This window comes from Agelaius phoeniceus, chromosome Z (genome assembly GCF_051311805.1).
Source record: "Agelaius phoeniceus isolate bAgePho1 chromosome Z, bAgePho1.hap1, whole genome shotgun sequence".
NCBI lineage: Eukaryota > Metazoa > Chordata > Aves > Passeriformes > Icteridae > Agelaius > Agelaius phoeniceus.
In genome coordinates this window covers 70,024,629-70,050,150 of record NC_135303.1, presented here as the reverse complement: position 1 = coordinate 70,050,150, position 25,522 = coordinate 70,024,629, and the positions used below count along the sequence as shown (strand labels likewise).

Here is a 25,522-nt window from a genome sequence, read left to right as displayed (position 1 = left end):
AGTGGTACCTCCCCTGATAATGAGAGAAGTTCTACAAATTAAACATAATGAATGTCACTGGGGAGCAGAGGCATTGGTAAAATTGCTAAAGCAGAGTTTAATTTTGGTACGGATGTCAACAATGGCAAAATCAGTAGTGTCAAAATGTGATATCTGCTTGAAAAACAACCCAGTGGCTAGGTGACAAGCACAGCTAGGAAGAATTCAGATAGGAATAGAGCCAGGAGATTATTGGCAGGTAGATTTTGTAGAACTGCCAAGAACTTGAGGATACAAATACCTGTTGGTGGGGGTTGACACATTCTCTGGGTGGCCAGAAGCCCTTCCCTGTCACACAAACCAAGCAAAGGAAACAGTTAAGTGGTTACTACAGGAGATTATTCCCAGGTTCGGGGTACCCCTAGGGGTATCATCAGATAGGGGGCCCCATTTTATAGCTACAGTAGTAAGAGAGGTAAGTAGATTGCTGGGGATAAGTTGGGACCTCCACACACCATGGAGGCCCCAGTCAAGTGGACAGGTAGAGAGGATGAATCAGACACTAAAAAGGCAAATCAGTAAAATATGCCAAGAAGCCAAATTGCAGTGGCCCCAGGCTTTGCCAATAGCACTGTTGAGGATTCGGATAAAGCCTAGGAGTGGGATGTCAGTCAGTCCTTATGAGATATTGTATGGAAAACCATATGAATCTCCTGAGCCTAACCCTAATGTACCCGTCACAGGAAAGCAGGAAGTGTATAATTATGTTCTGTCTCTCAGGAAAACTTTAGCTCGGCTCCGGAGCATCCTCGTGTGGAATAGACCACTAATAACTCTAAAGAACCCAGTTCATACCATACATCCAGGAGACAAGGTGTACATCAAGAACTGGAACGAAGAACCGCTGAAAGAAAAGTGGAGTGGACCCCATCAAGTGCTACTGACCACCTTTACAGCAGTCAAAGTAGCTGGCGTGGACCCCTGGATTCATTACACCCGAGTGAAGAAAATCCATCCTAGATCACGGACTGTGTAAACTGTGGAACCAACAAGGCTGCAGATAAGATGTGTTTAATCACTTTGAGAATTTTATCAGTAATTGTGCTAACGTTATGGTCATTAATGTCTTTGGGACGTGGAATGCAAAATGATCAACTAACTACTCTTCATTCTAGAATGAAGAGAGAGGTACAAACAGAAACACAGGTGATAAAGGTTTCTAATGCAGTTCGGGCTGAGAATGTAATGATTGGATTAGTCAAAGACTTTGCCAAAATGCAAAACACCAGTAGAATAACGCCTGTCTGCCAATACCAAAGGCAGCAGGAGACCCAGTAAATTGGGGAATCATAACATCAAAACTACCTGAAATACAAAAGAACAAAACAATTACATTTAAACAGGTACCCAAATTGAGACAAGTAATTAAGGAAACTTGGGAGAAAATAGGAACATGGATGAGACCCGTGGGCCAGAAAGACTGTATTCTAAGTGATGGCATACTAGGAACTCCTATGGGAGAATCAGGAGGCATCACACAATGGCAATGCTATTTTCCACACTATAAAAAGATTATAGAAAATGTTACAGAAACCAATCTGGTATGGAAGTGTGAGGCCAAGGATCAGAAAGATCAGACAGAGCCTTGGGACAGTGCGTGGTCTGTGAGTATTCTTTGAAGATTCCAATATATGGCAAACACCCCTTGGTGCATTAAGTGGGAAGGCCCCGAGAATGAAACAGATCCAGCAATAATGAACACTGCCACCAGTAGCAGACCAAGGGCAGACAAAGTAAGTTGGTGGGCATGTAATAAAACTTATGACTGCACTTCTGATGATGCAGAGATAAAACAGATGCCACCCCTGGCAATAGCCCTACAAATTGGTTGTGCTTGCAGAGGGATCAAACATAAACAAGGCAGAGTGAATTATAAAGCAGTTGTAGGATGTATCAGGAGTACAGTACGTGGTCCAGGACAATTTGTATGGGCAGCAAGCGATGGTACCTGGACAACACATCTGCCTGTAGATGGGAAAGTAAAGGAGATTACTTTAGGCCTTCCAACCTCATGTTCAATTTGGAAAAGTCCCCATTTAACAGAAAACATGAGCTTCTGCAGATAAGAGCAAGACGAGAAGTTCTAGACAATGAAAATCCAGATGACACTTGGCAAGAACCCACTGGTGGAGTGAAATTTGGGTGGGCCCTAGAGTCATTACTTGGTCCTATAGCAAACTATCAGAGTAGGGAGATGCTGTACAAACTTACAGGTCAGGTAGATAGATAGGCAAGAGTCACCCGGGAAGGATTTAAAGAATTAAACGTACAATTACAAGTCACCAAAAAAATGACTTTACAAAATCGATTAGCCTTAGATTTGTTACTCCTGAAAGAGCATGGAGTATGTGGATTTTTAAAGAGACAAGTTGATCATTGCTGCGTTCATATCACAAATGTAACTGCAGATGTAGAATATGACATCAATCAGTTGAAACAAATAAATCATGAAGCACAAGAAGAGCAAAAGGACTTGACCACAAGCTGGTTAGGAAAAAATCTTTAAAGGGTTAGGGTGGAATGTGAGTTCATGGATTAAATCTATCATTGAGAGTGTGATAATCTTACTAATTGTATTCTTAGCAATTTGGTTAGTTTACAGCATCTTAAAGGGAGAGATACAGAAGAAAACATCCTGGAAGCAGAAAATAATAAAGGCACTGACTCGAGATCCACGCCCACCATCTTCTGGTTCTCCAGTTCGTGATAGCATCCACATCAACCCTGGATTTGAAGAACACCAAATATAATTGAGGAATAAAGGACTGTGTCAAGTGAAAACATTTACACCTATAGTAAAGGGAAAATGCTTTCAAAGGGGGGAGAATGATAGCGGAGCCCTGGAAAATGTTAAAAATAATCTTTGAAAATATTGGGCTTTGTGTTTTCTCAGATCACTGCACCTGAGTAAGCAGTATGATAAAAGATATAATTGTTAGATGTGGTGATTGTTTAGTAATTAAATATAATTATTATATAACCATAAGAAGAATAGTGAGAAACTATGTTGGAAATTTAAAGGGGGCTATGTGTAGCTGAAATCTGTGTATACAATAGAACAATATAAGTTTAATAATTAACATGAAAGTTATGTAATGATAGAATATAAAACACATTCACCTCAAATGTATGGTCAGAATCAGATTTGGGTGGAAACTACCCCGACTCCCAGAGCTCTTAAATAAAAAGCACCGCATATAGTCGTTTATGTGATTATGTTTTTTTAAACGCTAACAACATCCCTAGGCTGCACTCTTCCAGCTCAAGCTGCAGTAGACAGAACTGTGTACAATACTGCAAGGCAGCAGTGCCACCACCAGTGGCTGTCCCCAACACTCTCCCTGCTTGGATGGTATTTTCACCACTGGTCCTGTACCAGCACTTGTCACTGCATCCTCTCTGCAGACACAACAGACGTATGCAAGATGAGCATGGGAATTCATTTACCTAGTACACATCAGTGATCCTGAGCTCAGCAGAAACAGGGTCTTTATGGTACATTGCAATCTTCTTTCTCCCATTTTACTATTTTTCTTTCTCATTAAACCTGCAGAGATAACTGTTTCTGCACCATATGCTCTACCTGCCCAATTCTTCTTAAACTACTTAACTAATTAGAACAAAACTATTAAACTATTTAACTAATTAGAACAAAACAAGTGGAATTGCTTTTAGCTTGTTTTTACTTGATATTTCATAACCTTTTTCAGAAAAAAGAACATGTTTGCCTGACAGTAAAATGCTTGAGGACATCTGCCTTTAACAAAAAATATTACCTTTAACTGCTCCTTAGAGCCTTAACATATCACCAAAACCAAATAACTCTAATAATTCTTTCCTTATAGTGCTTTTGATCACAGGCCTGATTCTTCCCCACTTACATCTGGATATATAAGCAATGAAACCAGGATCTGCAAAAGCTCTCCTTTAAGCAGTACAAACTGGAAAGCTAACAGTATGATGAAATCAGACCACATAAGACAATGAAATCACAAACCTAAGACAAAAGCTATTAACTCTGTCCAGTGAAAATCAGGAAATCTTAACTGAATAATCTCTGATAAAAATGCAATAATATTGTAAAAACAAATTCTCCAAGAAAGGCAGAGCGGAAAATTGTAGGTACAAAGTTAGGAGGTGGGACATTCTTCACTTCATACTTCCACTATATTAGTCCTCCATGCTTTACTTCTATGCTCTAAATATCTTTCAAAGAATATCCTGAAGAAGGATGATACAATGCTGGTAAGTTTTATGAGCACTATCATCCTAATGCTGACACAGTCATGTCTAATTCATCTCACTCTTTATCAGTCTCCTAAACCCCTTTGATACACAGTTCCACCTAAGGTCACAGTCTGGAGTGAAGGTTCATCTATGCTCCAACCTCTCTTATTAGGCCTTTTTCATGCTTTCTTTTGACCTACAAAAAAGGTTCAATATTGACAGCAAAAGAATTATTGAAGAGAAAATAGATATTACCTACTCTCTGGTTGTAATAACAACGTCTAATTCCTTAGAATTAGACTCAGTTCAATGCACCCCTAACAGGCTAGACAGAGTTCCAAATCTGAAATAGTCATATCTACTAATTAAATTATTAGTAGGAACAAAAATTAAAATATTATTAGGAACGAAACTGTTAAGACCCTACAGTGGAATGAAGCTTTCCTTCATTTTTTATGTAATCAAGAGCTTGCTTTCCTAGGAAAAGGTGACTGAACAAAGCTTAGGACATGTTTTGAGATGTCTTGCTGTCTTTCCTACAGTAAATTGTAAACAGAGATTAGCATATACAAGAAAATTTTGTTAGTCCAAAGTTTTAGGGTTTTTTTTTTGGTTTTGGATTCTTTTGAAATCTAATACTTCCTGGTCGTTTTGTCTTACAGTACATAAATACCAGAGTTTTGATTGCTTTTGTCAGTTTTGCAATCAATCTGATCACTATTTGGCCACTTCAAGCTTCTACATGCTTTTACCTGGCAAACACTAAAATAAAAAATAATTTCTTTAAAGACAAGGTGGGATCATTGTGGTTTTCCAACACTGTGGTTTTAATTTGTTCCTTGAATACTGTGTTTCCTGTGGACTTTTTCAGTGAAGAAGTGCTCCCTTCCAGTCACTTTGCTATTCACCCAAAGCACATATTACTTCCAGGATCTGTATTGGGTGGTGGTTAACACAAGCTTGAATGCATCACCTTGTTCAACAAGAATTGACAAGAATAAAACATCATCAAACCTGAATGACATAAGTTAAGTTTCACCAGTAAAAGTTAATGAGATTTCATACTCTACCCACATTACATGAATGACTACCCAAATCTTAGTAAAGTTGAAATTTCATTATTGATAAAAACTTTTTTTAGCCAAACATATTCAAACATATCTCTGCACTTTTAAGGCTGCCTTAAAAGGAGAAAAAAAATGCAAAAGAAAATTGTTTCCTCTGAAGCCAAGGGCTATCTCCCTTCTCATACCTACTTCTCCTGAAAATTCGCTTCCATCATCAGTTTTTCCAATGTATTTTGTACTTTTTATCTGTCAGAATCACAGTGGAAAGCATCATCCTGCATTTCAATAATGAAGGAACAGCACAAAGCAGTTGGACAAGCAAGTTTTCATTGCTCAAGGTTAGCAAAAAAAAAACCACAACCCTCTACCAAAAGCACACCGACTAGCAATTTCTGTCTTGTATCTGCCACTGTCATGTTTGCTGCTGTACAGAAAGCAGACAAGTCTTCTCTGAAATAAAGGCCCACCAGCTGTCATGAATCATTTGAGATCAAAGGAAAGCAGAAAAAAAAATCCACACACAAGAAAGAGGGAAACCTGGGGATAGATATATATTAAAAAAACATATTTTAAAAACACCAAGACTGAAGTTTTAAGAAGAACAGCCAAGGAGATCTATCCTGGAAGTAAAATAAGAAAATAATGCCCTGTGGAAATTCTCCAGGGAATAAAATCTGCAAATGCAACAGGACAAGCCTCAACCACCGAAGCAGACATTTCTGAAATTGCTTTGCACAAAGCTGTAATGTGCAGGTACTTTGAAACAGCAACTGTACAAATACTAGACTGACAGATGCCACAGAATAGCACTGGAGCTTAGGGAAAACTTGGAAAGGTTGAAGGGCATCTTGTAGGGCAAGCTGTATTACAAGCTGGAATTACGTGTCTTTCCTTTCTTCCTGAAATAAAAGAGGTAAGCATTCTTTATTTTTTAGGAGTAAATACAGGGTCACACTCTGATATCCCACTGGGAAAAACTTTCTGAAAACATTTAGCTTTTCATTCTGCTGAATTTCTGCTGGGCCACATCATTCCTGTGCCTGCAGAATGAGAGTCAAAAGACTCTTCCCAGTTCTGCCAATTCTATCTTTATCTGATGCTGCTCTGTGTTGGCCTCTGCATGGGGAATCAGCTGCTGTGCTCAATAAACCCTGGTAGGAGAGTAGTGGTTTCTCAGCATAACATTAAAAGGTACTTGAACATCCTGATTTTCTCATCCATACTCCCTTTTCAGTCACTTTGCTATTCACTCAAAGATCATATTATTTTTTCTTTATCTTTAACATCTGTTACTTTTTGTTATTTGTAACAGGTACATTATTGCCAAATCTCATAAATCTGGCTACACCAAAATGCAAAGTTAAGATGGGGAATATATTCTTTGAATTGAATTCATATTTACATTGTTTAAATTTAAATCACTTTCTTAAATCTGCATACATGGCCCTACAGATTCAGGTAAATATCAGACAGAACACATTCCACGGTGACAGCTGGGCCACTTTAGGAGGAATGCTCTCCACTGGTTGAAGGGAACATTTCCCCTCTGTGTGGCCACACTGACTACCACATCCAACTTCATGCACTTCACCATCACATAGTCTGGAGAGGATCACTGGAGTGGTTAGCGGTCTGGGATGCATGACTGCAAGGAGAGTAACTCTTTTTTGCCTGATCTTCAGAGGAGAATACTTTAGGAGAAATCTGTTCACCATCCCCCATCATCTAATGAGAGATTAAAAATACAATGAAGATGGGTGCTTTTCAGAGGCAAAGACAAAAAGAAAAGAGGAAACAGTTTCAAGTTGCAGCAAGAGAAATTCCAGACAGTTCTAAAGAAGAAATTCTTCATGTTAAGTCTCCAGCCACTTACATGGCTACACAGAGGAGCATTGGGTTTCCCAGCATTGGAGGTATTCAAACCTTAACTGGACAAGACTCTGAACTATTTAAATCCAGATCTGAGACTCGGTAACCTCCAAATTACTTCTTCACCCAAATTACTCTACCATTCTGACAGATCAAAAAAAAAAAGTTGATTTTCTCACATTAAATGAAGAGCTCTATTTTTATAAATCAAAATCAAGCATCAATTGCTGAATATGTCAGTACACAAATATATCTTTCACAGAATAACAAAAAAGGTTTAGAATTCAGTCTGGTAATCTAGAGAGAGACAAAAGGACACCTCAGCAGATTCTAGAAGATGGGCGACCATTTAGGCCCCTAAACAGCTAAAACTGGTTAAGCAACCACTGCCCATATGGGAAAAGAAAATAGTCTTCTGTTTTTATACAAATTTCATTTTGGAGAAGCACTGGGAAAGATGAGAGAGCTGCATGATCTGAAATATATATCAGATTTTTGTCACATCCCTGTCACATGCTATAAAAATGCCAACATTTTTATGACTTTGCTCTAGTTCAAAATGCTTGATCTCTAGTGATTTTGAAATGCAAAAAAAATGCCATTGTTCCTGCTATTTTTGCTCTGTTTTCAAAAGTAAAATTCTATCATAGATAGATAGCATTTATGTTTCTTGATGCAAATTAATTAGGATATGTAGAAAATATGTAACAAATGCTATAGATTATTAATGTTCAAAAGTGCAAAAATTTCTTTTAAAATTACTTCCTCAGATAAACTACACAGAATATTTAATAATCTTCTCTTTCCTGCTTTGAAATAGTGGCAATTTAAACACAAAAAAATTAGACCACTTGTGAAACTCGACATGGGCAGATATAAAAATATGTTTTTAAATTTGTATTTGGTAATTTCAAGACATTGCTCTTTGAACTGTGTTTTTCCATAAATTTACTACTTCTGAGAGAAAACAGCCCAGAAAAATACAGACACAAAATAGAAAGCTGTGTAACTACAGAAGTAAAAGCTCTACGTGTCAGGAACAGATCATTACACATTAGAAGGCCATAACAAAGTTGATAAGGAATATACTTGCAAATAAAAAGTAACAATGACTTTCAGATTCTGTTGTGGATATGGGAACTCAGCTATAATCAAGAATGACAGAAGAAAACATCCATGGAAGGCTGTAAGAAAAGCAGCCTGATAATATGCAGACAAGAGGTGTCTAGGCAAAAGGTATTTTCAGTGTTCTCAAAATATATCTAAATATTTATAAGATATATAAATAGCAAAAAGTTCCTATGAGTTTAAGTAGAAAGTGAATTAAAAAGCTTTACCTCTTATTTTTCCTTCTGAAGTAACTAAAAGTTTATGATTTCCCTTCAAACATCTTGGCATCTCACATAAAAGAAGGAGGTTAAGGAACAGATTATCGTACTTTTAAAGTACCCGGCAATCCTCCATTATTTTCATTTTTGTACAAGAACAACCAAGACTCCTAGACTTCTTTTTGCAAAGTGATTTAGTTTTACATTCACCTTAATTTTCTCTTTTATTCCTAAAGAACAGGATACATTCTAAATTATTTGGCTAAAAAAAAACTGTACTGTGTATACTCCAGATCATGTACACAAATCTTTTCTAATGCATCCTGTTTCTTTAGAGTTTTCCTAGTACTCTTTTCTGCACCGTGCTTCATGGAGCATTTTTACTGGAGGGTTATGATCACAGTAAGGTATTGTTCATCTTCAGATATACCCGAGCTATTAAAGATTATGGAACCTGATACTGAAATAAAATGCTAGTTCTGCTGCACTAAAAAAAGTGATTCTTCACACTCATAAAATCTTACCTCTCCCAGTAGGGAAATGCAACAGTTTGAGGTGGAAATTACTTTTTCACAATGAAGGCTGACTCATTGTCTACCAGGCCTTAACTAGGTAAGAAAGGAAATCATGACTGCTCAATGCTCCCCAAACACAAATGATGCTGCTAAGAACCCAAATGCATTTTACTTAAGGCTGCACTGACTTACAATTGTGCAAATTGTTTACCTCATTTTATGCCACACTGGGAAAAACAGACATTGTAGTGCTTAGCATAAACTTATATTTTAGCCAGATTCAAACTGCATTGTGTGCTGACTACACATTTTCAGGTTTTTATCCTGAATCACACTATTACTGCAGGTTGCAGAGTGCGTATGTGCCTTAGCACATGCAGATGTAAGAAAACTTCAAGTAAATTAATCAAAGTGCCTGTAGGTTTATGGGTCCCATTAAATCACAAATATAATACTTGTATTTTAGACCACTACTTCATTCTGTGAACTCCATAAGCCTTTATTTTGTGGATTTGGTAACGTAGGTGAGAAGGAACCATGACAAAAGATTAATATAATGGACAGATGAAAAGTCTGTACTGAAAATACAGCAGACTCAAGCTTTTCAGATTCAGTAACTTAGACTTCTAACAAAGTGGGATTTATCTGTATCTCAGAGTACATTATACAATCTGAGCACAACCACAGTGTGGCTTTCTTCCCTTGGGTAGAATATGTAGAGATGGATGGCACAACTGAATAAACACAGTGCTCTGCCATTAAAAGCACAAAATAAAGGCAGCAAAATGAAGATAGAAGAGCTGGTAATTTTTTTTTTCAATTTCGGCAAGCTTTCTGCAGCTTATTTTGAAAACAACCTACTTGACAATTTGAAAAAAAAATTCTGTTCCCTATGTTTGAATTTACACAGCAGAAAGGTGTGGTGAGCTGAAACATCTCAAAAATAAATTGTCATACAAACCATCTCTATTTTATTTAAAGCAGAGTGCCACCTGGTAATCTTTGTGCTTTATAGACATGAAGAATTCTCTGATTCACTGAGATCCTCAGTATTCCACCTTATTCTTAGCCTAATTTTTAGTCTGGTTCTTAAAATGTTTTGACATTCAGCAGTGAAGTTTACCATATTCTTGAAGTTCCCTGCTTTGAAACTGATCACACTTCTCTTGTAGAGTTTTAACTGGCTGTCAGGGCTCCTAGTCCCTCATTAAGACTCATTAAGACCCAAGTGCCTCGTTAAATCCAGCCCTGCCTCACCCAGTACCCCTTCCAGTACACCAGATGCTCTGCCATGGGCTCAAGTTCCCTCTTAAGCTCAGACTTGGCCACCTCAAGTCTGCCTGAGCTTCACTACAGCTGCACTATATAGCTCCATCTGTCTCCTATTGCCTGCTGTTCCTGAATCTCAGACTGGACTTGCCTGACAGATCACAGACATAACACTGCCCTACTCTGTCTGACGAGCACCAGACACTTGATGAAAACTGTTGCTCTCGCCGTGCTCTTCCTCAGGACAATGTTCCATCAGTGGCAGCACTGCCCTGCCCACGCTGTGGTCCCCCTCATCTCCTGCGCTGCCGTCTCTCCTGGAGCAGTCTCATGGTTGCTGCTCCTTGGCTACCCTCCTGAGGGCCAAAGCCTGGTCAGCCAAAGGTCCTGAAATAGCAGGCCAAAGGTGCTTGCGTGAGGGGTCCCAGTGAGACTTGCAGGGCAAACCAAGTCTGTTGGGACACTCAGCATGCTCACAGAAAACAAGATCATATTCCTGATTTGCAGACTACCCTTAGGACCATTAAACTTTACTAAAAGCAGACAGTAAAGCTACAGACAGCAGGCTAAAATTCTATATACACAGGTCCATCTCTCTACTGACAATGCTGAAGGCATCTCTAGACTCTAGACACCGGAAATTTGAAAGCAGCTTTATCCATAGAGAATGGTATACTCAAAATTATAAAGCCTCTTGGGACCAAAACTATAATCTGGAAGAGCAGCAGGAATAGCCAAAAAACCCAACATGGCAGTATTTTTCATTATCATTAGCAATCTCTGACCACAGCTGTTATCAGAATGGCTAGTTAGAAACCTTACTTTTGACATATGTAGCAAGTGCAGTCTACAAACAGACATTCTCAGGTCTCCTTTCTGGCAAGACAAGGGGAGCACACTGCGCTTCACACACTGAGCTGCACTTTGTAGCATCGGCCTCTCCTACCTATCTGTGATCTCATATTTCTGTTCTGCCACATCAAGCAACAGCACACCCTTAAAGAGTGTTTGCAAGGAACATTAAGGATGAATGTTTTAGACTGGATTGGAATAAATTAACACACTCACACTGAAACCAGGGTGATAGGCAATGAGGTATCTATCACCTTTTACAGAACAATTATCTTCAGTAGTTTGCTGGAAGTGTGTGCTGAAAACACACAAGAAACAATTCAAAATTCTGCACAACTTTTAGCATTGACTAGGCTTATGAATTTATAGCACTTCAGCATTTTTATATTATGACTGAATATTCAGGAAGAAAAATGTCATTGAAAGAAACCCTTGAGAGGACAAAGGCTGAAGCAACAGAATCTCTGTGGCACTGCTGTGCTCAGGAGCTGGGGGCTTGATTTCCTGTGCTGCCATTCAAGTAGCATATTAGACATATTATCAAAGCATTATCTTCTGTCAAACATAAAGAGACTGGGAGTCATTGGACATCTTCTGGAGCAGGTGGTGTCAAAAGTCTTAAATCTGTTGAGTCTTTCGTATGGATCACACCAAGAAAAGCTGTTATCCGCACAGTTCTGAAGGGGGCATAACATACTACCTCTGCCAACTGCTGAGATCAAATGTATTAATTTCTTGATTCACATTAAATGGGTTTTCATTAAAAGGAACTGGAATAAAAACATGGGAGGGAAAAAGTCAAAATCAGTAATAGTTGCTTAATAATTATAAAATACCTCCACCTTATTTTATTCCTTCCTGCTAAAAGGAGTGCTTGTTTTTTACAGCAATGTAAATTAGGCAAAGGAGACACACAGTCATATTTTTGACTGTGGTTTCTTCTAAATCCCGAGGTTCAGTATAATATGATAAATCAAACCATTAGGGAAGAGTGTACACAGCAGCCTTATTTAATTTTTCATGTCTTTTCCACGTTTTAAAAGGTGGAGCCCACCCTCACTGGTTCAATCCTTAAAAGCCATGCATTCCCCAAGAGGTAAGAATTACTTATCATTTAACAGCTTAGTTTTACCTTTCACTAGACAGTGGTCTCTGATGCTGCAAAGGTCATCCTGACCTGTCTGTGCTCTAAAGCAATTTCCCTTGAATTTATGTCTTCCATCTGATTAATCATTATCCCCATTTCTCACTCTGGCTCTTTACTGATACTGCCCTCAAACAGAACCAGTCATGACCCTTCAGCAGATAATCAAGAACAGAAGCCTGCATAGTGGTTCCATGTTCACAAGCGTTTTTTGTTTAACTGAAGATATTGCTACTATCAGTCACACAGAGAAGCAATGCCACATCAATAACATCCCTTGACAAGGGGATCATACTGTTATCAGCACCTCAAATACACTCACAGAGCATGTTTAAGGACACTATTTGCACTCTCCAGTGATTCTAATACACCCTCATGCTTTGGTACACATAATTTAAATGTTCTACATTACTAATAGGCATTTAGAAGCATTTCAATTTTTCTTCTCTTCTGACTTGGCCTGTAATTATCACTTTTATTTCATCCAAAAGAAACAGTAAGACCCTTCTTATCCACCCACAGTGGGGGCCCTGGATGACTCAAATCAGGTAATATTTTTGGTTCAAAGGCAGAAAATGATCTGCATGCAACCAGTGCGAGCTGACTAACAAAATAAATTGGTGTTACACTCGAAGAAGGTCTCCTGCGTACTCTGGGGCTGGAGAGTCTGAAGAGAGCATAAAAAAAACGCCAACACACTTGTGTGTGTAGAGGTATATGTCCAAAACAGGCAAAATGAACAGCACGTAAAGTCTAAATTAAGGCCCAGTACACTATAGCAGCTATGCTCTAAAAATAATTTTCCTTTTCTAGGGAAAAATAAGAGAATACTTGGATGCCATAAATTTTTACATTTAATCAGAAAAGCAATTTTAGTAGAGAATTTTTTACTTTATCAGCTAATTAGTTATTTATTATAGTTTCAATAAGCTTTTAAAAAGTATCACATTGTGGTGGCCACAGGATATAGGTCATATTAAGGGCTTAATTCCTTGAATATGTGCGCATCAGTTTTCACTGAAAACAGTTTTGTAGATTGTATAGTTGAATCAACATTCAGTGTTTGCTCCCCCAGAGCAAGGGACTTCCCCTTTAAGGAAGTTCTTAATTTAACCCAAAATTATACAGGAATTTGTATCAGTGCATCTTCTCTGTCCATTGCAGGTGCTCTCCTGGCCTCTCTACATCTTTCAGTGGTTCACACCAGAGCGATACATAAGCCTTGCATCCTCTGCTTATGAATTGTGAAAGTGTGAAAGCACTCTTAGACCAGCAGGTAAGAGGTTTTCTTAGTGGTATTTTTAACACTTACACGGATTTTTTAAAAGGCCTCTACATGTTTACAGAGCCCTTAGGAAGTACAGTAACTGTTCCTTTTGAATAAAATATATTCCATTTATGCTGTACATTTTCTTAGGAAAATCTATTTATTAAAAATAGCTTCCTAATTAAAAATCCACATTACTAAATTATCAAAAAACAGAAGACATGACCAAATTACTGCTTCCATTACTTTAAAATATTAAATAAAATTGATTTTAATATTTTAACAAAAGCAATCATTTAAAGAAAATTGCTAGCATAAAGTTCAGCCAACAAAAGAATACTTAAGCTCTCAGTAGTTCATTTTCCCAGTCACAGGAGTGGAGGAAGGCAGTGTATTGGAACCTGTAGCTTGCTCCTATTCCTAGATATTGAAATACAGATATACAAAAAAGCTTCCATTTTTTTCATGTGTAAAAGGGACAATAAAAACTAATTTTTTCCCAAATACAAAAAATATATTTTTACCCAATAACCACAAATAAAATGGACCTAAAGTATACTTCATAAAGAATCATCAATATTTGACAGGAAAAAAAAATTAATTGATAATTCAGCTCCATTTCTTACTCATGTCCTGGCAGACACTTGCTCTGTCAACACTTATTTTCCACAAGGTTTCCACTTTATCAACAAAGTGGTCTTATTCTACAGGAACCTATGCCCTTGAGGTAATAATTCATATGAACAACTCCATAGCAAAAAAGATTATAGATACATTACATATCTATGTGCATATAAATAGATATTTGTACATATATGGGGAAAAACCTTCACTGGATATGTTTTAGAAATTAGGTTTCTGTGTTTTGAATTCCCACAATCTGCTTCTGTACAAGACAGGATTTTTTTAAATTAAATAATGCATCTGATTACATTATTCTTAAGACTAGTCATATGAAAAAATAATGAAGAAAATATGCCAAAAATCTTATGCCCCTACAATCAGGAAAAACTTTTCAGCACAGGATGCAAAAATCCTCACGTATTTCTAAGAGAAGGAAAGAATTAACTATGGCTGTCACATGTGAACTTGGATAATGAAGGCAAACTTTCTATCTCACCACTAGCCCAAAGTAATTTTGGCAGATAAAAATCCCTAAAACGCTACAGTCTTCATGTTTTCTGAGCTACGTGAGGAGATTTATTCAACATATTATTTCCACCTTAGAATTACGTATTTTTTACTATGAAGTCCAGTTACTTCTATTCAAATTCTTTCTATGTACTCCTTAGTACATTTCCCTAGAAAGAGAAAAATAGCCAAAAAGCTAAATAATGGCCAGCTACGAACTGACACTACATGCTACAACATCTCCATAAATAAACAGAGAATTAAATGATTCTGCAGCTCTACAGTTTGGAAGAACTGCAGAAGAATACTAAACAACATAATTTTTCAGCTAGATGCACTTTTTAATTCAGGTTGTTATCTGGATTTTGTTTCTTCACTTGCTAGCATCTACAGTAATTCTATTCTGAAACACTGTATCTTATATAAGCATATGTGAAGCCTAGAAGATTTAGGAAAAATATTATTTCTATCTTTACCACAACATCCCCTAAAACATCAAGGTGGAATGTTACCACACTTCAGGTAATACCCTTGAGTTCCTCATATTTCAGCAAGTATACACAATAAAATGACTCTTTGGTGATTTCTATGAGTAAAAACTACTTTAGAGAGCAGTAAATATATTGAAAGAAGTTGGTTTGCAATAGTTTCCCAAATATTGGAAAATTTATTATCTTCCTTTGGACTACAGAGCTGACATTCATCATGCTCATTTGTTAATATAATACAGAAAATAGCAAGTAATTTCTCCAGTGAAAATTTGTTCTTCTGAGAAAAATTACTTATTTCCTGGAAAGAAACAGTTTCCCCATCTGCTAAGATTAAGTGGAGTGGCAGCAGTATGACATTCTACTTAATAATTTTGTACAGCTGGTTACAGCAAGGAATCTTCTATACTGTCTTGAATGACCACATCAACGATAAATATTTTTAAAGACAGAAAAAGGAACTTAAATCAATTTTGTGAGTTCTGGTAGTTCTGGTAGTTTTCTGCCATGAAATTAGAGTTGAAATTGAACTGAAACATTTAAAATTAGGAGGAAAATTGTAAGTAAAATTTAAAGTTTTTCATGCTATGTGGAGCAAAAACAACATACAGGAGGCAATTCAGTCATCTTCCTAAGCAAAAGGGTGAGCCAGGTATGAGAAATAACGATTACTCACAGGTAATGAATTTCAATCCCAGCTGGGGATCTGAAAGACATTTATTTTCTTAATTTTTAAAAATTGAAGTCCACTGATACTTTCTAAAGCAGCTAGGCCAAGCAATGACTTATATGTAGTAGAGAAAATCACCCTGAATGGGTTACTCTGGAATTGTCCCTAGGTCACTTTAGTCAAAAGATGTGTCAGAGCAATACTCAGTGGGTTTTTTTTAGTGCTTATAGTCAGCTGTTCCAGATTCATAATCAACACTGTAATGCTATTTTACAACAGAAAAAGCTTTTTTTAAAACCATTTAACAAATGTGAACTGAAAGAGAATTTCCAGGAGTCTTCTTGTTTCTACAAAGGAAGTTAGTACAAAACAAGCAGCATTCCACACAAAACTGCCTTGAGGAGGTAAGGGGTCCAGGACTAAAGCCTTATGGTTCCTTCCAGACTATTAATGAGTAGTGCCACATCTTGAACAGCTACCATCTTCATGAAGAGACATGGTCATGGACAGACAGCAGATAGCCAAGCCACAGCTCCAGCAAATACCTTCAGGGATATTTGTATTTTATTAATTTGGATTTTAGCTGCAAAAGTCTTTAAGGAGCAAGCTTTGCTCTGTTCAATATAGGACCTAATAAATGATGGTATTTGATAACAGCTACTTTTATCTAATTAACACCTATTTTCTAAACATCCGGTTCTTAAAATGTGTTTGACCAATTGGCTAGAGGCCTTTTTATCTTCCCGGCCTTCTAGTTTTTCTGAGCAAAGACACAGAACCCCACTGATTGTATTATCTTTTAACCTTTGTGAGTTTGTGATTCGTTGTTCACGTGTCGAAGGACTGATCCCTTAATTATTTTTAATACGGGTATCTCCTGAATTCAACTGGAACATGTCTTTAGTAAGAATTTTTGTAAATATGGGCCTAAATATATTTGTTGAGATATTCAGAGTTTAAGGAGTGCATTTATAGAACAGAAGATAGGTCATATCCTCAAGATCATGTAGTAAGTAAAATTTTTAAGACCTTTACAATTAATGAAGACAGATTCTCCCAAGTTCAGAAATTAAATTTGAAGAAAGAGAAGTTGAATAAATTTTAGCGCATTTAAGCAGACCAATGTTAGCTGTTTCCATTAGGGTCTAACACTTATAACACCTTTATATGTTTTTTAGGAAAAACAGACTCACTTCTCCATGTCCACATTGTTGTTTGTTTGTTTTCCTTTCCAGTTCATTTGAAGGTACGGAGAGCACTGGAAAGGAGTTAGTATTCCACCTGAATGGACCAAAGAAATTATCAAAGACTAACATAAAAGGCTTTTCAGTTTTCTCAACAAGTGGGCTGAATTTTTGCTGCAACAGCCTTGGCCTACCCAACTTGGGAAAACCTATGAAATATGTTCAATTTAAGAATCCACTTGTTAATTTAGAGCATCAAAGAATGAAGTTTTAAGTGAATACTTGCCGTTGCTCATAGGGATCATGTCCTCAGCAGGTAAATGTAGTGTCCACAAAAGGATCGAAACATACATAGAGAAAATACATTTTTTTCTCTTTAAAGGTGAAGTTATGCCCTTATAACCTTTATAAGGTTTTATAAGGTAGTTATACACCCACAAAATGGATGTGATTTCTTTTGTTGATGGTACTGACAAACACATGCACACAAAATATTCTATGCTAGTAAATATGACAATATCTGCCAAGGCTGACCATATAGGTTCTATCTAAATACAAGTTTTAGATACCACTGAATACTTGGAATCTTAGAAGGTTACAAATTTTCTAGCTAAGTGCTTATTTTATTGATCAATATAGGTAGGACTATTTAAAATCAGATGGAAAAAAAGAGAGAGAAAAAAAATCAATTACTTTTTAGCCCTTTCTCTCCAACAGGCCTCTATATTGACAGATTCTAAGCCAAATTCCCATTGAATGCAATTGCATTAACCACATTTGAATTACAGTGAGATTTACTGTCATGTAAACTAGTCCTTATATGTGAGTATGCAATAGGTGTCCCTGCTCTCACAGCTGAGGAGAAGCCTGTGTAAAATATCTTTGTCAACTGATACTTGAGCCATTACATAATACTTGATAGCTCAATGGGACATTTATCTCCATGCTGTTTGTAGGTAGCCATGTCACAAAATATTTTTTGTGGAATTCCACCCTAGAAAAATCACACACAGTAACATCTTTCTAAGAGAGAATGAGAGATGTTTTCTCCAAGAAAAATCAGTACTAACATCTGTACTAACATCAGTCTTTGGGCAAAGAGACCCCATTTTGATTTACATTGCTGTACAGCACCATGTACCCTCTGCAAATGCAGGATAACCACATTCTGGAATGCATTAACAAGAGTTTCACCTGAGGCAGCATTCCCCTCTGTTTGTCAAGATGTGGTTAGATTAGTATTTCCAATTTTGCCCCTCTTAACAATACATTGTTATAGGGAAGAAAGTCCTCACACTGAGCCAGTGAAGCATTGGAATGGTTACACAGAGAAGCTTGGAGGTCCCCATCCCTGGAGATATTTAAACTTTGGTTGTGAAAGGTCCTGAGCAACCCAATCTAACTATAAAATCGTCCCTGCCTTTAGAAGCAGACTGGATTAAGTAATTTCAAGAAGTACCTTCAAATGTACATTATTCAATGATGCTTTTGAACTGCAGTAGTGTTGTGCAGAAACCTTCCTGTAAGTTTTAAATTAATTACCTTTGAACGAGGACAATCTATCCGCATCACGAGGATAATCTCAAGAACGCACTGTAGGATAATCTCAAGAACAACATTTGTAGTTCATTCAGAGCGTTGTATTGGTGTACCAAACTGCCACAGAAACTAGCTATTTTAAACATCTTCATTATGTCTGCAGTATACTGCAGCCCGTGATGAGATGGCACACCAAGGGAAAGAGCAGATTACATCTGCAAAACAGAGACTCCTACGAGCCTTAGTACTCCTTTTTTTCCTCCACTTAACAGATCATCCCTAAAAAATTTCCAGGAACAGTAAGAAATTTGTTAGTTATATGTCTTACATCATTAAGGGTGTTTTTGTCTGATAAATTCTTTCATTAAATAAATCAAATTCTGTTTCCAGAATTTGATTTATTTAATGAAAGAAGTAACGGTTGAGTTGTTTGAAAGTAGGGCACTGCTCATAGGCTGAGAAAGAGTTAAAAGGATAAGTGAATGCAGTGTCAGTGGCAGACTGTCCACCAGCTAGTCACGAAGAGAGTCTGTGAGTTCTGCTCACAAGAACCAAGAACTTTGCCCAAAAGAAAAAGCCAACAGCAACTGCACAACTATTAGCTGATATGAAAAATAGGAGAACAAGACATCAAATAGTAACCTTTGGTACTTTCACCTACTGTATTTCAGGTGAATATTAAAATCAAACGAGCCTGAGCAGAAAACATGAAACACACCAATCAGTCTAGCTTAAAAAAATAAATTATACAGGTAAAGCCTTTAAAATGTATGCCTAGTATATAAGGCATACATATGCTTCACAAAATGAAATCACAAAACATAGGAATGGGTCAGATTGGGAGGGACCACAGTGGGTCACCTTGTCTAACCTCCCTGCATAAGCTAGGCCATCCCAGAACTCATGGCAGAGGATTGCATCCAGATGGTTCTGAATTATCTCCAGTGAGGGAGGCTCCACAACCTCTCTGGGCAATCTGTTCCAGTGCAAGGTCACCTGCACAATAAAGTTCTTCATGTTCAGGTGGAACTTCCTGGGTATCAGTGTCTGCCCATTGCCCCTTGTTCTACTGCCTGGCACCACTAGGAAGAGCCTGGTCCATTCTATTGGTACCCTCCCTTCAAATACTTGCATACATCAATGAGTTCCCTCTCACTTGTCTCTTCTCAAGACTGGACAGGCCTAACTCACTCAGCCTTTCTTCTATAAAAGAGATGCTGATGTCCTCTCATGAACTTTGTCACCCTCCACCGAACTCACCCTAGGAGCTCCATGTCTCTTTGGTCCTGAGTCCAGAAGTGGACACAGCACTCCTGGGGAGACCTTGCTAGGGCTGAGTACAGGGGCAGGATCACCTTCCATGACCTGCTGGCAATGCTCTTCCTAATGCCCCCCAGGATACCACTGGCCTTCTTGGCCCCCAGAACACACTGCTGGCCCATGGACAGTTCTGGTCTAAGAAGTCATTAATTTCTCAGCCTTAGGAACAGTACAGGGAACCACTGTTTGTAAGGCTGCAGCAACAGCTGTGATTGCCAGATAAATGCAAAACCCTCTGTGGTTAAGGGAGGTGGGGATGGTAGAATACATTTTTCAAAGACATCTTGGAATAAGCACTGCTATGCTTACAGACAGCAAATTTTATCCTCCAGCTCCGTACAGAATGAAAATGGTGTCAGCTAAAGATACAGAGGCCCTGTGAGGTGCTGTGAATAAAGTCATCTCTCCATTCCAGAGTTACCATGGTTAAATGGTAAAATAGTGATTAAATAATTATTTTTCATAATGCATCTCATGAAGCTTTTTCCTACACAAACCTTCATGTGATCATTAAAGGGGAAAAATCCTGCAAGATGCTTTAATGCCGCTATGAACGGTATGCATTGTAACATGGATTTTCCGTCAAAAATCAAGACGTGCTTGTGAGACTCAGACTTCCACTCTAGAACAAAGCACATAACTAGGCCTATGCAGTCATGACCACAGAAATAACCTGCAGCAAAAGAGAGAGCCAGCTACAGGGATGCTGCTTTATCTTAAAAAAAAAAAAAAAAATCTTGCGGCTGGCAAGGAAACATGAAGCTGCAGCAGCACCATGTTTTTATGAGTCCCAGATCAATATAAAGCTATATGCCTTGTGTGCTGAAGCAGATAAATTATGTGATAGGTGTCATTTGTATTTTTAATATGGTGCATCTTCAGTCCAATTAGAAATATTTGGATGGAATCTCCACCTAATAGTGAAAGTCTCTGATGTTTTGCTAATGCATAGCAAGTCTTTACTGTCAGCAGTCAGTCAGCAGAAATACAGACAAACAGAGGTAAGAATTCAGTCTCAAAAATGAAAGGATGCTAACGGTATCTTAGTATTATTACAGTGATTACACTGCATTACATCTTTAAGCGATTTTGTTTATTGTTTATGCAACATTTAAACTTTTATTAGCCTCTCTGGATGAGAAAATGACTGAGTTGGAACCACAGAGAAGGAAGGATTGAGCTTGATGTTGCTTTCCTCCATTTGTTTTTGTTTGTTTTTTTACAAGAGGACAAATGTCTCAATAATAATCACACTAAAGAAACTTAAATTTGATTATATTTCATGCACATTTATTTATCTCTTGCTGACATAAAAATGGTAATTTGAAAACAAATCTGACTAATAGATCACTGTCCTGTAACATATATATTTACATGAGAATATGTACTCTGTATGTTTAGAATGTCTCTAGATCAACTGTGTAGCAATATAAAAAACCAAAGAAGAATTAAAGGTTGATAATTAAAATTATCAACCACTGCTTTATGGAAAAAGAGGTCCACCATGTTTTGCAACAAAGATACTAGAGAATACATAACATTTAATTTAAAATGGAGGAATTTTGATAAGTTAAAAGGAAAATTTAACTACCTTTTTCTTTGCAATGTCAATACTTTGAGCACAATTTCAATTTTTTTCCCTTTATATTGCTTGCAAACACTTAAAAGAAGAAAAGCTGTAAATCTAGTCCTCCGAGTCATTTTACAAAGGACTCCATTCTGTTTTAATAGGAAAATGTTATGCACTACATCATATGAAAGCAGTGGCAGCAGCTGTGAGTTTCCTATCACAGGTTTGCAAACACATTTAATCTAATTGATGAGCTTTTGTTTAAACATGCATTGATATGCATTCTGTGATGCATATGGGTTGCAAAGATTCATAACAATATACAGCCCAAGTAATCTGCCTGTGATGCTGAAACAACTTTTATAATATTGAGAATGTGAAATATTTTTGTTAATACTACTTTCATGCAAGAGAAAGAACCACAAACAAACAAAGCAACAACAAAGAAAAGAAAAAGAGAAGACACAACTAACTAAAACCCTAGATAATTATATAGGTGGATGCATTCTATTTCACACTGAAACCTAAATTCAAATCACACTGATTTAACAGAATAATCAGGACCAATGTGGATAAACTTTTGTCAGTTGTGCTTTGAAACACACATTTCAAAAAGCCAATTTGAGATCTACCACTTGTTCAAGTAATTTACACAAGTTTACATTCCCAGGTATATATAGATTCAGTTACAGATTTCACATTTTCACCTGAGGTAACACCATGTTTTGTAAACATAGCATTTTTTAGTATTTATTTTTTGTTTTTTGCAAGTATCTTTCTCACATGTTCCTCGGAACTTAGGAAAAAACCTAACACCTTTGCTTTATTATTTTTGAAAAGATATTAGATTTCTCAAATATATAATGAGAAAACATTTGGTTTGAGTTCATTTGGTCAAATTTAAATCCATTTTTCCCAAAAGCAATGACACATAATTTAACATCAAATTGCCAACAGAGAAACTCAGTATTTAGTCAGTGCTACTGATATCCAGGGTCATTTTTGTTGAAACACCATAGGAATACAGCTTTAGAAACACAGACATTAAACAAATGATTGTTTTTTCTTTTTCCTCAAGTATCAATTCAAGATGTTTGGAGGCTCGACATGAATCAATAATTTTAATTGACTGACTGTCTTTTTCTCTGTATTTGGCCTACGCAAAGCTTTCCTCCAAATAAAAGTAGAAGTCCACTTGGAACTGACTGTGACTATTTCGTCAAATTCTTCATTTCTTTGGAATATAGAAAAGTGATACTTCTTGCTCCCACATTAAGGAAACAGATTAAAACAAAACAAAACAAAACAAAAAAAAAAACCAAACAAAAATCCCAAACAAACAAACAAAAACCCCAACAAAACACTAAAATAGTAAGCTATCATTCAGGGAAATTGTAGAAAATGCCTAAGTGAGAGGGAAGGAATGGGGTTTTGTTTACCATGCTGCTTTCAGTAATCAGGACAATACTGAATAAATGAACAGTTACTGGGAAAACCAAACATTTTACAAGATGGTGAAATTGTTGTTCTCATTCCCACAGGGAACTCAACCCAGGGAAAAAAACAGTAAAACTTCTATTTGGGAGGATATGCGACACAGTCAGAACAGGACCCTTTCACTTAGAGAACTTGGAGGAAAACTTCCAATAGAAATATACTATTTACAATTAATCCAATCAGAGACCTTCATTTGGCTTGTATGTTGGGAGGTTTTTTTCCTGAAACCCTTTGTGGCTTATTGTGAATTCATCAGGAAAATCCTTCCAGTATCTCCTTACAGCTCCACTTCCAGTTCTATCTGCAATTCCCTTGAGGAGCAGTAATTTTTGGCATAGTTTGTGCCACCTTTACAGATGAATTCAGCTGCTCCCTCTCTCTCCTAAGGCAGAAGTTCCTGTTAGCTCCCTGCACTGCAGTGCAATGCAGCCCAAGTACCAGCAGTACCAAGTGTGTTTGTCTGAGTAGGTTTCCCTTGTGTTGTACTAACCTCTGCAATCCATCCCCCTCTCCATCAGAGATACACTCAGCAGCGTCCTAACCCTTTACGGAAAGGAGAGCAGGATACTATCAATCACAGAGGAGCCTGGGTGATCTCAGCATCTTTCGATGAGACAGCCTCCCTCCTCCCCACCTATCTTTATATGCTTCTTCCTCATCTTTCTCTTCTCTCCTCAGCCCCCTCCCTTCTGTACAGATGTGCCATCCCCACCCCAGCCAGGATGACTCAGCTCCCACCCTCGTCCCCTACTCTCACTGCACCCACAGTGTTTTGCAGGATTAGGCCCCTAAGCCTAATGAGAGATCCTACACATTCAATTACCCACATCACCCAGCCCTCCAGCCCCTGGGGTGTCCTGCCTCCACTCAGGACTGCCAGACCTGCTCCTATGCCTCTTTTAATTCCTCGGGCTCTTCTACCCTGCAATACTCTTTGGTGTTGCCTCGAAAAGGCTCACCATCCCTATGGCTCTTCCTAACCCTAGGACTTGGGCTATACTTTTCATCATTGTGACTTCTCTGTTCTCTCCTCCCCACGTATGTCAGAATCGTCTCGGGACCTAAATTCCCAAAGCCCCTTGCAAAACAGGACTTAGTATGTTTTGGAGAACTCCTTTCCTGAAGCTGCAGAGAAGGAAATCCCTCCCTGCACCTTACGGGTCACAAATGCCAAACTGTTTTCTCAACGCAGTCAATGTGAGTGTCAGTTCTTGAAGGAAATCTATAGTGACAAAAGCAACAGTGTTCTCAAAACCACTTAAATTGATTATTCTCTTTGTTTTATCCTGTCTCCCCTCCCCCCTTCCTTTTCTGTTGCAAGGTCTGAAATGCCGATTGTTCCCTCCTTAATATATCTTGGAAAGTGTCGGTCCCCTGAGGAACTGGAATTGACAACCTTTCTGCACCTTCGGTTTTCCTCCCCATCCTTAACGACATCTGCAAACTTGTGTTCCTCAAACATCTGGAGTCTGTGAACCTCGATACCCCTGGTTTTTGCTCCCCTAGCGTGCAAAAGTTTCAGCTTTAAGAAGCTAGATTCTAAAGCGAAGATTAGGCGCTCATAGCTCCTCAGATCTGTGTAACCTGCTCTCTCTGTGCAAAGACCGAGATCTGGGTAGAGCTGTAGCAGCAGCCGAGCACAGACCGCTCTCCACGCTCACCGCGGAGATGAGAGGGAACCCCGCGCTGCCGTCTAGCGCCCGACCTGCCCCGAAGAGAGCTCTACCCCGTCCCCGGCAAGCAAGACCCCTTTAAGTCCCGTGAAAAAGTTGAAGTCAAGCATGCAAAAAAAAAAAAAAAAAAAAAAACAAAAAGGAAAAGTTGCTCTCGAGCAGTCGCGGCAGCCCGAGTGCCCGGAGCATCACTTACCCGGGGGCAGGCGGCGGAGAGCCGCGGCAGCTCCCTCCGCTCCCGCTGCCGCTGCTCCTGCTCGCGGCGTGAAGCTGCGGGAGGGAGCGAGAGGAGCCTCTCGGAGGAGCCGCCGAGCGTGACAGACCAGAGGAGGGGCGGACCGGAGCGGCTGTGTGGGCTTCGCGTTGCGGTGGAGCCTCTGCGGCAGTGCCGGGGAGAGAGGGGGAGCGGGCGGGAGCGGCGGGAGGCGCGGGGCGGGCGGCGGCCGCCACCATCAATAACCGGGGGCGTGGGGCGCGGAGAGGGCGATCCCCGCCGCAGGCAGCGGTCCGAGCCGGCCCAGGCGAGGCACAGAAACGCCCCCGCCCCCGGCACCGGCACGGCTGGAAGCCTCCGTAGAAATAGGGCCCTTTTCCTGCTAGATGAGAAAAATTAAATCAGTGACGCTCACGCGTTCACTTTATTGCAGAAGACAGTGTTCTATGAGAGGTGAGGACAGGAGAGAGCATATGAAATTGCTTGTTTCAATACAGGTTGCAACAGGCCCGATGATCATCCAGAGATCACTGCATCCCTCCTCTTTACTCTCTTCCCAGAGTGCGAGCAGTGAACACTTTGCAGCAACAGTGCGAAACCGCCTGTGCTCCACACGCAAAGACTGAGAGTAAAGATCAGTGCTGGTGCATGAAGAGCCA

The 25,522-nt window shown here is 38.6% G+C and overlaps 1 protein-coding gene across 1 annotated transcript in view; it reads right to left on the bottom strand.

The window, feature by feature from the left end:
- Positions 1 to 25,228, bottom strand: part of SV2C (synaptic vesicle glycoprotein 2C) — a 119,928-nt gene extending 94,700 nt beyond the window's left edge. The window contains exon 1 of the mRNA XM_077171924.1: positions 24,846 to 25,228. The gene's annotated coding sequence lies outside the window, so the exon portion shown is untranslated. The remainder of the gene's footprint in view (positions 1 to 24,845) is intronic.
- Positions 25,229 to 25,522: the final 294 nt, after the last annotated feature.